This window comes from Dermochelys coriacea, chromosome 10, assembly GCF_009764565.3.
Source record: "Dermochelys coriacea isolate rDerCor1 chromosome 10, rDerCor1.pri.v4, whole genome shotgun sequence".
Classification (NCBI taxonomy): domain Eukaryota; kingdom Metazoa; phylum Chordata; order Testudines; family Dermochelyidae; genus Dermochelys; species Dermochelys coriacea.
In genome coordinates, this window is record NC_050077.1 from 59,830,425 (window position 1) to 59,844,565 (window position 14,141).

Below are 14,141 nucleotides of genomic sequence, written 5' to 3' on the forward strand. Positions count from 1 at the left end.
TTGCAGCCAAAGACTCTTGAAAACTTTAATTAATCTCACACAGAAATAAATTCCTAACTGATGTCACACAGAACACTCCACACACAACCTACAACATTTCCTGCAAGTTCTGATACAACATGGGAGCCCCTAAGGGCAAAGATGAGATTCACTAGCTCTCCAAACTCACACCTCAGAGAAGGGAAGAAAAAACTTGCAGACAAATTCTCAAATGATCACCCAAATGCAACTTTTAGTGCAGATTAGGAAAAATAATTTAACACTACAGTAACTTTTTAAAAAAATAATTATATGTCCATGGAATACTTGAGATGTTTATTAAAAAAATAAATAAATAAGCTGAGAATAAAGGGCATGCATTATTTCAGCTACACTGTGGCTCCTTTTTCCTCCTGCTGTTTTCATGTATTTCTCAAACTCGTTACCAGAACAAAGGGAATAGCACTCCTTGCTTTAGTTTGGCAGCTTGAGCTTTGTTTCAAGCTACATCAACATAATATAATCCAGAATTCGAGAATTATATTAGCTATATATAAAAAAATATATAAATATTCAATCAACTATTTTCCTAAGTTCCAAGGAAAAGGAACTCTTTGAAAAACCTGATTTCCCAGGTGGGTTCTCTCATGTTTCAAGATCAGTGACAAGCCTATGTGGGGACATACAAGATAAATACCTTGAAAAAACACCTGAAAGTAATTTGCTAAAAATACGGCTTAGAACAACAGAAAATTATTATTATTATTAATAAATAATCACTCTCAGGAATCTAGCTGGTTGTCTGTGACTGCATCACAGCAAAAAAATCTTATTCAACCTTTTGGACAGAACTCTCAAAACTCTAATCTAAAAGTACTCACCATTATATATTTCTTAGGTATAGGAATAGAAGATAAAATCCTGGCCCCAGTAAAATTAATGGCAAAACTACCATGGACATCAATGGGGCCAGGACTTCACTCACAGTTTTATTTTCTACTCCTCACACATAACTGAATTTTGTTAGTGCAGTGTCTTCCCTGACAAGTGTTACATAGTCTGTCAAAAACAAAAAGATATTTCCTTGTCAATGGGGACTCGGTGGGGACAGATACTTGAGCCCCCTTGTCTGTTTCATGGGAAGAAAGAGCAAACCCCATCCAACAAAACAATTAGCTTGAATTTTCATTACTGGGAACTCTGACCTTCGTCTCTCCAAAATGCGGTAGAACTACATAGGTGACACTGTGTCTCCAAATTATTAGGATAGACCACTTGCAGCAATTTAGAGAGTAACACACAAAAAAGTTACAACTACTTTCAATCAATACGTTTCTTCTAAGTGTTCATGAAATTAGAACACATTCAAAAGAAGGTTTGAAGGCCCAATTGCACAGAAAACTGGGGGGGGGGGGGGGGGGGGGAAAACAGCCAGTTACAGCAATATTAAAATAGTGTACACAGCTGTTACTGTTGGGTGTCCTCAAGCTATGATGTGACTTTTCCCCCAAATACATGTTATATTGCACTTTGATTCTAAATGGAATTCACTATAAATGATATCTGGCTAAGGTGCAAATATCAATGTTCTTGGCTTTTCCATGATCATATTTGGACCTTTCCATTTTAGATATTTTCAAAATCAAAGACACCCTTGTAGCCCAACAAGTCTGAGCTCCAGTTGCTCAAAGAAAAACATTTAGAAAGGTTAGCTTCATTAAGATCTCAAGCAGAGAAAAAAAAACAACCACAAAACTTTAACATTACATAGAAATGAGCACTTATGCATGATTTAATCATAAGCAGTACTGTGACAAAAAATGTCTTTGAGTTATTTTAATTATTACATATTTTGTAAATATAAACTGATTAATTAAAGAAAAATTAAAATTTCAATCAGAACTTTTTTTAATCAAAGTGCAATAATTTTCTAATTCATTTCTTTGGGGAAAAATAGCTTTGAATAAAACCCTTGAAATGACTAATAGAGAAAATTTACTACTCTACATTCATCAGAACATTTATAAATTGTATTTTATATTAGGTCAAACTTTGCAATGAGACACTAGATACAGTAGATTGACAAAACACATAAGAAAATGTTACATACCTTTATTATAACAGTGAGCTAACTCTTTGTATAAATATCAAATAGCTATGCTAAATATAAAACTTTATTTAAGATTCTAGCTTTAGCCAATCCAAAAAAAACTAAGAAGTAGAGTAGGAGTTTGAACTCTGGCCTTGACACATTAATAATGCTTCAATACTTTATACACTAAGAAATTTTAAATATAATATCTGCACAACTATATATGTTGGGCCAGGTAATTTCAGGACCAAAAATTCCAGGTAAAGTGATTCGCTCTGAATTCAGCAGTAGTGTGCATAAAACTGAAAAGGCACTGAGAGCTTCATAATGAAGGGAAAAAATTTAGTCCTGGAGATAAAACCTTGCCCTGAGACTACCTGGTTAAACCTGTACTCTGCAGCACATACTGGATTCAGTCCAGTAATCTTCAGGCAAAATACTCAATGAAATACACAGTAGGGATGTAAATATCCGTTTAAAAAAGTTAACTGTTTAAACTATTAAAATTATATCAAGTTTCATAGTAGCAGCCGTGTTAGTCTGTATTCGCAAAAAGAAAAGGAGTACTTGTGGCACCTTAGAGACTAACAAATTTATTAGAGCATAAGCTTTTGTGAGCTACAGCTCACTTGCATCCGATGAAGTGAGCTGTAGCTCACGAAAGCTTATGCTCTAATAAATTTGTTAGTCTCTAAGGTGCCACAAGTACTCCTTTTCTTTTTGCAAAATTATATCAGTTAACCGATTAAAGGGAGAGGAGCTGGGGCTGCTCTGGTTGGTGCACAGCTGACCAGGGCCCGGGGCTGGGGCTTAACAGTTAGGGTGGGTAACCAGTAAGACTAATGCTTACCGGTTAACTGGTTAATATTTTACATCCCTAATCCACAGGAGTTTGCATGAATAAGAACTGAAAATTGTTTTGACCTAATCTGTTGGGTTTTTTTTTTTTTTCAAATGAAACTTCTTTAACCCTGACCATTATACCATTTTATTTTGATACAATTTTGCATGTGTAAAGTAATTTTTTAAATCTTTCAAGAAATGGACAAAAATCTTATTTGGAAATATTAATGTTGACAAGGCACATTATAGTCCTACTGTTAACTGGAGAGAGACTAAGAAAAGTTATAATGTGAAAACATATTAGGCACTTATTTAAAAAGTGGATTTCAACACGACAAAGCGTAATGATTCTTTTCTAGTTATTTTGGTATACAGTACCAAGAGCCAAGACTCACATTTAATTTATACATACTGAATAGCATGCACAAAAAGCAAACACATGAAGTAAAATTTTGTATGAAATGTCTTAAGGGTTGTTGATACGTAAGCATTGAAAACACTTCTCAAAGTTAAGTATCTCCCTTTCACTGAATTTAAAAGCTACCTTTTGTCTACCATTTGGTTTACTGAGATTCCAGTTTTTATTTTTCAGAGCAACTCTTTTGGAACATTCAAATTTGCCTGCTAACACCTTCACAACACCACCCTGCTCAAAGGAGGACCAAAATCAACTAAACCATCCCAGCCAAGGTATTGTCAAGGCAGGCTTTAAAAACCTCTAAGGATGGAGATTCCACCACCTCACTAGGTAACTGATTCCAGTGCTTCACCACCCTGCTAGTGAAATACTGTTTCCTAATATCCAACCTCCCCTACTGCAACTTGAGACCATTGTTCCTTGTTCTGTCAACTGCCAGCACTGAGAACAGCTGAGCACCATTCTCTTTGGAATCCCCCTTCAGGTAGTTGAAGGTTGCTATCAAATTCCCTCTCACTTTTCTCTTCTCCAACTAAATAACTCCAGTTCCCTCAGCCTCTCCTCGTAAGTCATGTGCCCCAGTCCACTAATAATTTTCGTTGCCCTCTGCTGGACTCTCTCCAATTTGTTCCCATCCCTTCTGTAGTGCGGGTACCAAAACTGGACACAATACTCCAGGTGTGGCCTCACCAGTGCCGAATAGAGGGGAATAATCACTTCCCTCGATCTGCTGCAATGCTCCTACTAATACAGCCCAATATGCCATTGGCCTTCATGGCAACAATGGCACACTGCTGACTCATATCCAGCTTCTCGTCTACTGTAATCCCCAGATCCTTTTCTGCAGGACTACTACTTAGTCAGTGGGTCCCCAGCCTGTAGCGGTGCATGGGATTCTTCCTTCCTAAGTGCAGGACTCTGCACTTGTCCTTGTTGAACCTCAGATTTCTTTTAGCCCAATCCTCCAATTTGTCTAGATCAGTGGTGCCCTACCTTTCTGTTGCTGTAGCATATTCATGTTCCCAGAAGAATGTGGCAGATGCCAGATGACCAGTTGCCGAAATGCCACCGAGAAGCAGCGTCATCGAGAAGCATCGGCGCTGAAATGCCGCCGAGAAGCAGCTTCATCGAGAAGCAGCAGCATTTCGGCGGCCAGTTGTCCTCAGCAGCAGATTCTCTGGCAGAAGCGGTCCCTTCTCAGTAGGCAGGCACACATAAATGCCCTGGCGAGCACCATGGCACCCACAGGCACCATGTTAGGGACCACTGGTCTAGGTCACTCTAGACCCTATCCCTACCTTCCAGTGTATCTACCTCTTCCCCCAGTTTAGTGTCATCTGCGAACCTGCTGAGGGTGCAATTAATCCCATCATCCAGATTATTGATAAAGATGTTGAACTTTGTGTTGAACTGTGTTTTCATGAATTTAGAACAGCTTCAAGTGATTTTTTTAAAAATTGTTAAAAACCAATTATCCTTCCTTTCAGTTTGTATGATAACTTTCAAAGTTTTAGAGCAAGTTTAGACCTCTACTGGAGGCTGGGGAGGACTCACCCTGAAATCTCTCGTACAATGGAAATTCTAGTACAGGCCATAATAAAAATCACAGAAAAGTAATGAGCAATGACTAACTTTCTCTCCCACCCCCCATCAAGTTAACAAGTTTATGTAATTGTATCTTATAGACTCAACTAATATTTAAAATCTTTATCAGGTAAAGTCAAGAATTTTCTTTTCCAAAATAAGTACTAATCTGTGTAGTAACAGAAAAGTCTGTCTGAGTCACTGCCTTCAGAAACATTAGCAAAACACTCTCACAATTTAAGTAAGACCACAGTCAACTGATACTGATTTTACAGGCTTCTAGGATTATAAAAACTATTCAAAAATATTAGATTAGACCATTTAAGAGTACGTACATCTTGACAGCTGCATATAAAAGTAACAAAAATCTTAGTGAAGAAATCTGATAAAAACTGTTGAAGCAATGTTGGACTTTGTGGTATCCTCAGCAATATCACTACTGCACCTGCATTGATGAAAAGAACTTTGTCAGAACAATCAAGGTGCCATTATTAAAGAGAGAGGCTCCAGACCAAAGCTTATCCTCAACTCATCAGCAGGAGCATAAGGCCCCCAAACAGAGAAAAAGAATCTTCAAAACCAAACCAAAGTGAAAAATGTCACACAACTTTATAGACCTTAAGCCTCACGAGACCCCCTACAAAGCAGGAAGGTGAATCAAGGCTGTATTTTTGAGAGCTCTCCAATTTTTGGCAACAACATAATCAAGGCCCACAAAGCCTTAGAAGAATATCACTAAGTCTACCTCACAGCATTCATTGTGTTAAGGTTCACTTTCCAATACTTATAATCAAAATATCAAACATGACATAACTTGTTGGAAATAAGCCTGAAACTCTATAACTAAGAACTTAAATTGTTGCTGTATCCAAGTTTTAAAGTTATGCCATGATGCAAACAGTTTTCCTTTCAGTTTTTCCCCATTTAATTCCACTGTTACTATACAATTAATCAAGCAAGAACAAAACATTTAATATCTGAAGTTTTACTAAGAACTTCAGTGGGAAGAAGATCAGCTCTCTCCCCTGAGGTGCTTACAGACAAATTGTAGATGTCACATAAATGAGTGCACCAACAGAGGGAAGATGCAATGTACACATGTTCGAAATCTTGAGTTTGCTTATGGAATGCAAAAAATTTCAAAGCAAGCTCCATGCAAGACTGAGGTTTAAATATTTACCAAAAGACTAAGTCTTGCTTAATGGAGGCTATTTTTGTATTTGCTACTAAATGTTAATATATGCCAAATGCTTATAAGCAACCCCTCTGTTTCCTTTCTGATTATGGACACAGCACACAGTACACAGCAAAAGACATCTGTCAGTCAAGCAGTCACTTCATGAAAGTCTCAACAGATATATCCCAATCTGAAAAGAAAGCAAAGACATTCAAGAACATGTAAGACCTATTCCTTCTGACTGACAAGCTGACATACTGGAAGGAGCTCCATATTTAAAGGGTTGCAGCTTTAAGAAGTTGAAAAAAAAAAAAAAAAAAAAAGACATTAGCACAATGGGGCCCCTCACAAAATTGGGATTTTCAGGTGCTATCCTAATACAAGTAATAGTACGGGCAGTTTTAGATCCTATTGTGCACTGATAAGTGAACATCAGCTGTTTTAATGTAACTGCTTTTTAAAGTTATCTTTTTATTCTATTGTAAATATTTGGACATGTGTTTTATTATTGTATTTATATTTTAAAATATTTTCAAACTGGCTCTTTGTTATGTCAATGGGTAGAACTTCAGTTTAGTTAACTATGAATAGATACCACTTATACCACTCGGTGTAAGTACACTCAATTTAAAAAGGTACAATTAACCTGAAAACTAGTCAATTTAAGAAAAAAAAATAGTAAAATGTTGTTTACGACAGTACACCTGTTCTTCATATGCCTTACTAGTTTATGGCTTTACAAGCACATTTTCCTACCTCCAACCAGATTTCCCTCTTGTTGATCCTATGACCCTATTGTAATTTTCCATGTTTCCCCAACATCTAACCCTATGTTAAGGTCATATTGTATACTTATCTATGGCTTTTGTCATCTGTCCCCTTTGACCCTAGTTTAAAGCCCTCCTCGCTAAGTTGGCAAATGGATGCATGAAGATGCTCTTCCCCTTCTGGGTCAGGTGGACCCAATCAATTCCCAGCAGACCTTCTTCCTGGAACAGCATCTCATGGTCGAGGAAAGCAAAGCCTTCCTGTCAACACAATCTGTGCAGCCATGCATTCACCTCCAGGATCTGTATGCCCCTGCCTGCCCTTACTCTCACAACTGGGAGGATGGACAAGAGCACAATCTGAGCCCCTGAGCCCTTCATCCCTTCTCCCAGACCCTTGTAATCACTGCTGATCTACTCAGAGTGAGACCTGGCAGTATCATTAGTGCCCACCTGGATGAGGAGCATGGAGTAGCAATCAGGATGGATGCACCTTGGCAACCTTTCCATAATGTCTCAGCCATGGGCTCCAGGCAGGTAGCATGCTTCCCGGGACATCACATCAGGTCAGCAGATGAATGCCTTTGTTCCCCTCAGAACAGCACCCCCAACCACCAGCTCTCTGTCTCCTCAGGCGTGGTGGCTGTGAGCCTCTCAGACTTGGGGATGAATGGCTTGTCTTCCTCAGCCACTGGGATCTGCTCCTCACCGCCTGTTGCCAGTACAGCATACCAGTTCTTCGCCTCGATGAACAGGAGATTGGGGTGGGAGGGGAAAGAACACCGTCTGCTGCCTGAGGTGGCCAGTAGCCTGTCTAGTTCTCGCAGAGCGGACAATTGTTCTTCCGCCTTTGGTGCTGCTATAGTCATCTATATTCCACTAGCATCCTCCATCCCAGATGTCTCCAGGTGCATTCTGTTGATGAAGTCCTCATGCCCATGGATGCTATACAGACAAGTCACCTCCTCCTGCAGCTCTTTTTTCTGCTTCCTGGTGGTCTCCACCAACAGACCGCTCTGGTGGTTCCCCCACCTGGCTTTCATTGGCAGGGAGCAACCAGGCAGCAATCCCAACACGTCAAAACCAGGGCCTGGGTGAAAGCCTTCAGGGTTAGGATGTTTGTCTGGCAGAGGCGCCCAAACGTGCAGACAGAGGAAGAGCTAACAGTGGTGTTGGCAACATGCCATTTTCCTCCCATGGCAGGTTCTTCCTTGTAGAGCACCTGCAAGCTAAGAAACAGAAAACAACCACCTTACCTCTCTAAGCTAGCTAGCTCCCTTAGTCTCCCAGCTACCTTCATCTCACCAACCATGTGTCTCATCAGCCACTGGAAGCCTGCCTGCTTTTTAAAGCCTGGACTCCACGCACAATGGGAATGGAAACTCAACCGCTCTCCCTCAGCCGTCACTAATCACTGGCCTATCCGATCACAAGCTGCACTGCTCTCACTTCAAAGGATCCCTGCTAGAAAGCAGGCATTAACACCTAACCGCAGGACAAGCGGTCAATCAGCAACCAAGCCTAGATTCCGAAACACAGCGAACACAGCAACCAGCCCACAGTCCTATCAAACTCAATGGCAAGTTCCCAGCATAGCACAGAATGGGCTCCTCTTTTGCCCCCCCCAAAGTTAATCAATAGCAGTAAGACACAAGTGCCCCAGAGATACTCACCTGCTGGCTAGCTCCCTTAGTCTCCCAACAGCCTTTGAATCACTAGCTACATACCTTACTAGCCCCAGAAGCATGCTGCTGGCAGGCTCAGGGGGTCAGACTGGGTTTTGTTTATTGTTTGTATTTATAGAAAGATGTTGTTCCAACTTGAAGCCATGCTCTGGATGCCCTGAGAAAATTGCAGTTAATCTTAAATAATTGTCCATTAAGGCCCTGATTCAGCTGAGAACTTGTTCAACTCAGCAGGACTTAAGCACATGTTTAAGTGCTTGGCTGAATAAGGGCTATTATCAATGAAATTGCTCATTCCATCAAGAGTAAATGCCACCCACCCACCAAGCTCTTGAAGAAAGTTTTGAGGTGGTTGTGGTTGACAGCTAACAAGATCATTAAAAATGTAAATGGATGGCAAGTTACCAATACTGTAATGATATAAAGAGGTAAGCGCAAAGGGGCAATAGGAGACAAGTTAGTGCCGTGCATTTTGTTTTCTGAGAGATCATTGTAAAGTATCAACTGCACAAATAAAATCTAAGTAAAACACAAATTTTTTCCTTTAGAGGAGAAATACCCAACTGTTGTCCAGGAAGTAATAGGCTACTAAAGGAATTAAGCTCTGAATTAGTTTAAAGAGTTTTGATTCCTTTAAAGAAGGCTTATCTGTAGTCAACTTACAGCTTTGCACTGTTGAAGTCCCTTGTAGGAACTGAACACAGTGTTGTTCTCAAATGCTAGGATTAATGAAATACAAGAGTAATGGCTGTGCAAAAAAAAAAAAAAAAAAAAAATCTTACTTTGGATATTTTTTTAGTCAAGTTGCTGAAAAAGAAAAAAAGCTCAGCATTCTAGAACAAAGTCTCCAGGGGAAAAACAGCAGCCTATCATGGCACGCATTACCTCTGCCCTTAGTTCATCCATCTGCTGCACTCTGAGGAATGCCACGGGGGAAGCAAACGTGGAGCACAGCTAACAGCAGCAATTCTGTCCATATTATAAACTAATTGTCACCCTTTTCTGATTAGGATCAGTGCTTCAAGAATTATAAGCAATTTGCCCATTAAATGCAGTCTAGAATTTAACATTCAAAGCAGTAACTCCGTTTTTTGTTTTGGGTTTTTTTTTAAAAACCACTGATTGGGGGCTCACACAAAATAAGAACAGTAAGTCCCTATCAATCTATACAACCTGCCGTTCTGAAACTGAAGCTCCTTGGTGAGGGTTGTAGAAGGTACTCAGTTTAATGGAAACCCTGTGTGTTTTAACTCTCAGCACAAAATTCCACAATAGCTGTGATTAAGTTTCTATAAATCTAGCGAAAAGGAAAAACATAGGATTTGTAATGTATTAACTACTTTCTGGAAATAACAGCATGGAACCTCACTGTTGTTCCCCTTCAAATATATTCCTTTTCATTAGACAGACTGACCATAAATAACAAAATAGAGACTACCCTTGAGATGAAAAGCTATAAACAGTGTTTCACATACTGACCTTGTGACTAGAAATGGGGGTTTTTAATTGTATCTACCTTCTATTCTCCCAAATAAAATCTTATAAAAATTAACAGAATTTCCCGTCTTACAATTCATCTTGAACTGCTGAGATCTCTCTTTGCTGAGCAGCTGTCAAACACATTTATAAGATTATAACTCATTCCTTTAAAAAGCCAAAATAATTTTAAAAACAAAAGCAAAACTAAGACAGGAGGAGACAAGAAACCCATATAGGGCTCTCTACTCTTCTACATATCCCATAGCTGGTCTGATACCTTTGAGGCACAATCCCATCCAGATAAACGGCAGTGTGGAGCAACATTAAGACTCATTAAGCAGCATCAAGTCTAGGTCAAAACTGAGGTTTTCATAGAGGCTTTATTTCCACCTAATTATTCTTCATATCTTTCCCTTATCTCACAATCCCCAGCCCCTAATCACTGGCTATCACAAGAACCAAAGTAAGCTGTCTTCTAAACTCACTTAATCCCACCCCTAGTTACCCAGCAGGTGCCACTTTTGAGCAAGACAAGGTCAACCCTCCCCCTAGGAGTTGAGCAAACTGCCTCCTGGAGCTAGTAGTCTGAGTTTCGAACCCAGGTCTGTTGCTTGGGAGCACATAGGCTGCCTTAATGCCTTGAGGTAGCACTGTCAAGAACTGTTAAAGAAAAAAATTATAAAAAGGTCTCAAGGATGTAAATGAAAACCATTCCAATAAAATCACAGTCAAACTGTTCTGCTTCTATCTTTGAAGAGCAAACCCTTTGGTCTTACTTTATATTAAGTATTTTGAGATGGTAGTGAAATATACTCCAAAACATATTATTCAAAAGTGAGTTTAGGGTCAGATACTGACAATTCCAAGTACATACAAAACTCCACATTACTCTTTTTAGTACAGGGACAAATTTAAGATCAATATACATTTTAAATATTTAGAAAAACGTAGGAACCGCTTTTATCTTTCTAAAATAATCAAGCTTATATTTGTGATCAAGTATGCCCTTTTACATAAAGCCATACACACAGCATGAGCATAATGCTTGAACGCCAGCAACCTGGTATAATAAGATTATAGTATATTAAGAGATACTCATCAGCATTTCCTATAAATGAAATGTAAATCCTGATAACTGCATGCCACCCTGAAGGCCACCTTAAGCTTATAATCAAGGTATTGTAGGGGAATCTCTGGTTGGTGCATAAAATGTTGGTAAAGGGGTACAGTTTTGATTAACAAATCCCTCATGCTAAATAGCCAACTCACATATACACATTTAACTCAAATTAATTCTCGAACAGATTTATAATATACTACCACATTCCAGGAAAACTAAAGACTGCATACTCTAAACATCTAATTAAAAATTATAACTGTACAGTCTGCATATATTTGGCCAAACACAAGTGGTTTCTAGCTGTCAATAGACCAAGAATAATGGACATTAAAAATCACCCAGGGAAAGCAGGCTGGTAACCGGAATGGCAACAGCTTAAGAACCACTGTTTTATGACTCACAGGGTAAACAGGAACACTTTGAGCATGCCAGCTTTGCACAGATATAAAGCATTTGTAACTGTGATGAATCACTGACTGTACAACAGTCACTGGTCCTTTTGTCTAACAGTGCTTTACTGGCACAGATTCCGGATTAAAAATATTAAATCCTGGACCATAAACTAAACTAGTGTAATTTTCTAATCCTGACAATAAGTAAGTTTTTATATGGAGTATCTAAATGGTCAATGAGATCAAGTTAATTTCCCGTTATTGCTTTTTTTTTTTTTTTAAATGTTGAATATGCTGATGCGAGGAAAAACTCAACCTTATGTGGTGTACCACATTAGCAACATATAACCCAGAACTGGAAACGGCATCTTCCTGAAACAGATCATTAGCTGAAAGAAAAATATTTTAAAAATAATTTACCAATATATTTTATCCATCGTATTTCAGTCCATTTTAAATTTAATGTCCTTAAAAACCTGATACCTTTAAGTAGACATAACTGTATGAATATACCTTGAATGCAATATCAAGTGTTTCTTAGGAACTCAGCATGATTGATCCACAATCTTCAATAATGCATAAAATCATGGGACCCAACATCTGTCTTCACACCTGGCTGACCTTTTCATCTGAAATATCATCCAGGTCACGGTGGCGTCTGTTTCTCTCAACCACAAATCCACATCACGTAGAAGCAGCAACGAGAACAACTCTAGCCAGTTTCGTGGAATTACCAGGAGGACACTATTATAGGGGTATGGAGCAAATACGTACTACCTGTATATGCCATTTCCCTCCCTTCTCTTCCATTCCCCCCACCCCACCAAAAAAAAAAAAATACCTAGGATCAGGCTCTATAGGGATTAAATTTTTTGCTGAAAGAGTTTATATAAAAAGAAAAGGAGTACTTGTGGCACCGTAGAGACTAAAATTTATTTGAGCATAAGCTTTCATGAGCTACAGCTCTCTTCATCGGATGCATTCAGTGGACGTATCCAATTAAGTGAGCTGTAGCTCACGGAAGCTTATGCTCAAATAAATTTGTTAGTCTCTACGGTGCCACAAGTACTCCTTTTCTTTTTGCAAATACAGACTAACACAGCTGCTACTCTGAAACCAGAGTTTATATACTAAATCAAAAATCAGCACTGGAGAAATGTTTCCATTTACTATAAAGGTATGTATGTACACTTCTGTCCAAAGTTTCTTGCTAATATCTAACTAAGAAAAATATAAATTTAAGACACATGCAGTGTATTCAGTAGACTATAAACCTAGTGTTGGATGTCTGTTTCTGGTCTCTCATAATAAGTACTAGGGGTTTAAGAGCTGTGGTGGGGTTGTGTGTTTAGGTTTTTTTAATTTAAGATATTTTACACAGTCAGCAACTTACAACAGAACATAATGTAATGCCAAAATGGAAACTACTTAATCAACACATCACTCCTGGAAACATCAGACCATACATAACAGGCAGTCATCCTAATATAGTCTCAAACTAAACTTGCATAAACGTAACAGCAGAGGTGTTCATATTTTACGTAAACAAATGTATCTAATTTCTGCAATGACCTTCTTTATTACACTTCAGTTTCACAGGCAACATTAAAAGGGAAAAAAAATCAGATTAGAAGGACTGTACGGATATACAGTAAGCTCAGTGTTACAGCACTTACAATGCTTACCAAAACCACACTCCTATCTCCAAGAGCATCCACTCAGGGTTATGCCTATAATTACTCAGAAAATTTCCCAGACCCTGTCTCTGGTTAATACGCCACAAGAAAGTTTCTGCTAAAGCACTGCATTTAAACCTCGCTCAAAACAAACCCATACAAAAAGTCTTCTCATGAAGAAATTTTCACGGACAATTTTTAAATTTCAAAATAATGCAATACTAATGTAGTAATTATATTACAGATGGAGTACTAGCTTCCACTAGGGTTAAGATTGCTTAAGTGTTTCTATTTTACCTCATTTTTAGCCATTCAAGCAAAATACAGTATGTGGAGGGGTGGGACAGGACCCCCTGACATTAGCACCCCTTCCCCGCGCCCCCGCCCCCCCCCCCACACACACACAGCAAGCAGGAGGATCCCAGGAGCAGCTCCAAGGGAGAGGGCAGGAGAAGTACCCGGCGTGGGGGGGGGAGGGACAACTGAACTGCCGGCAATTGATAGCCTGCTGGGCAGCTGCTGCACAGGGAACTTAGGGGAGCGGGGAGCCGATAATGGGGCTGCCGGTCCACCCTGGTTCCAAGCCCCCAGCAGCTAGCTGCTACGGGCTGCTCTTCCTGCAAGCAGTGGACAAAGCAGGCGGCTGACAAATGATGCCATAAGGGAGCATTGTGCAACTTTAAATGAGCATGTTCTCTAATTGATCAACAACGAAATAACGTTAACCGGGACGACTTTAAGCTACCATGAGTACAAATGAACAGATCTGGAAAAAAAAAATAAGTCTTATTTTTCTCTAAAATGTATGTCTGGCCCCACTGATTGAGAGAGCTCAGATTTTCAACCTGTCACTAGTGCAGGGCCTGGCCTGGGCTTCCATCCAGTATAATTTAGGGGCATAGGGAGGATGTGTGCAAAGAAATGGGAGC

At 39.3% G+C, this 14,141-nt stretch overlaps 1 protein-coding gene across 13 annotated transcripts in view; it reads right to left on the minus strand.

The window, feature by feature from the left end:
• TCF12 (transcription factor 12) overlaps window positions 1-14,141 on the minus strand; it is a 288,139-nt gene that overhangs the window by 241,045 nt on the left and 32,953 nt on the right. The gene's annotated exons all lie outside the window — the stretch shown is intronic.